This window comes from Palaemon carinicauda, chromosome 23 (assembly GCF_036898095.1).
Source record: "Palaemon carinicauda isolate YSFRI2023 chromosome 23, ASM3689809v2, whole genome shotgun sequence".
In the NCBI taxonomy this organism is placed as follows: Eukaryota; Metazoa; Arthropoda; class Malacostraca; order Decapoda; family Palaemonidae; genus Palaemon; species Palaemon carinicauda.
In genome coordinates this window covers 5,410,881-5,413,199 of record NC_090747.1, presented here as the reverse complement: position 1 = coordinate 5,413,199, position 2,319 = coordinate 5,410,881, and positions in this window count along the sequence as shown.

Genomic DNA, 2,319 nt, shown 5'->3' with positions numbered 1-2,319 from the left:
TATAGATTATATTTTTGGGGTTTGCTTAGAAAAAAATGTGAGGTTGAGACTAATACAAATGAAATAACCGCTAGTTTGATATTTGTATACTCATTCTAATTCTTCAATATCCATAAACGAGAGATATTAAATTAGGATATAGATGATAAAAAGAAAGTAGAAGACATCCTCAATCAGGTTTATTCACAAAAGAATAAAGTTATCTGCTACATCCAGGATATTCAAAAATGCAAAGTGTTGAAACACTCAAATTTATATTCAAAATATAATCGAACTTCTTTTTTTATTTTTATTTTTCATTTTTAGATTACTTAAATTACTCACGAATATATTAGTTTTCATTACATAGTCCTCGATGTTGAGCAGAGATAGAAGGTTTTCAAGTAAAGCCTTTAACAATAAAATCGTTTTATCAAACATTTTTAGGGATAATATTTGTTTGTTAATGGCTGTAATGTTCTTGACGCAATTAAGGATGGTTTAGAAACACCAAAATAGGACTAGTGTATAGGTTTACTCTCTACGACGATGAGCTTAAAACTGGCTATCACAATTCATATGTCAAAACAGCATAACAAAATACATATAAGGAGAAATCGATTCTCATTGGCTAAGCCTTCTAGAGGCGGGGCTTATCACACGCTGCTGACCATTTCATCAGCGACATTAAGAGATACTTATCAATGAAGGAAAAGTTATTTTTATTATATTTTAACAACATATTTTATTACAGTCTCTACGGTTAATGAACTAAAGTTGTTATGTAATCTAAAAGTGTCTCAATTTACATATATATTGAAAATCCTGTGAGACATCATCAAAGAGATGGAGCTGGGGGGAGAGTGACTGCTCCCCGCACTCTAGTTTTGGGGTGCTTGAATGTGCGTGGATGTAGTACGATAGAGAGTAAAAGATGTGAGATTGGAAGTATGTTTAGACGTAAAAGGGTGGATGTATTGGCCTTGTGTGAGACAAAGGTGAAAGGAAAGGGTGAAGTGATGTTTGGTGAAATGTCTGGTAGAGTGTCTGGGATTGAAAGGGGAAGAGCGAGAGAGGGAGTGGCTTTATTGCTGATTGAATGGATGACAGGTAAAGTAGTGGAATGGAAGGAGATATCATCTAGGTTAATGTGGGTAAGGGTTAGGTTGGGTAAGGAATGTTGGGCGTTTGTCAGTGCGTATGGGCCAGGTAGTGAGAAAAGTGAAGAAGAGCGGAATGAGTTCTGGTATGAATTAACTAGGTGTGTAGAAGGACTGGGTAGAAGGAATTATGTAGTTGTCATGGGTGACTTAAATGCTAGAGTGGGCGCTGGAGAGGTAGAAGGTGTATTGGGAAGTATGGCGTACCAGGTGAAAATGAGAGTGGTGAGAGACTGGTAGATATGTGTGTTGAACAAGAGATGGTAATAAGTGCTAGCTTTTTTAAAAAGAAAGATAAAAATAAGTATACATGGGTAAGAGTGGCAAATGGAAGAGTAGTAGAAAGGGCATTAATAGATTATGTGTTGATAACTAAAAGAATGTTTGGAAGATTGAAAGACGTGCACGTGTTTAGGGGTATGGCTAACGGTAAGTCTGATCATTTTTTTGGTGGAAGGAAAATTAGTTGTAGCAAAAGAGTGGGGGAATAGAGTAGGTGGATGTAAAAGGGAACTATTGAGGGTTGAAGAGCTAATAAAACCCGGGGTAAAAAGTAAATATCAGGAAAGGTTGAAAATGGCATATGACGAGGTGAGAGTAAGAGAAACTGGTAATTTAGAGGAGGAGTGGAAGTTAGCAAAAGAAAATTTTGTTGGGATTGCAAGTGATGTATGTGGCAAGAAGGTTGTTGGAGGCAGCATGAGGAAGGGCAGTGAATGGTGGAATGAAGGAGTGAAGGTAAAAGTGGAAGAGAAAAAGAGGGCTTTTGAAGAATGGCTGCAGAGTAATAGTATAGAGAAGTATGAAAAATATAGAGAGAAAAATGTAAAGCGCAAGGTATGTGAGGTAAAGAGGGCAGCTGACCTGAGGTGGGGTCAGGGACTGGGTCAGTCATATGAAGAGAATAAGAAGTTTTGGAAAGAAGTGAAGAGAGTAAGGAAGGACGGCGCAAGAATTGAAGAGACAGTGAAAGATGGAAATGGAAGGTTGTTAAAAGGAGAAGAGGCAAGGAAAAGGTGGGCGGAATATTTTGAAAATTTGCTGAATGTTGAGGATAATAGGGAGGCAGATATAATTGCTGTTCCAGGTGTTGAGGTGCCAGTGATGGGAGATGAGAATGAGAGAGATATTACAATAGAGGAAGTGAGGAGAGCACTAGATGAAACGAGAGTAGGAAAAG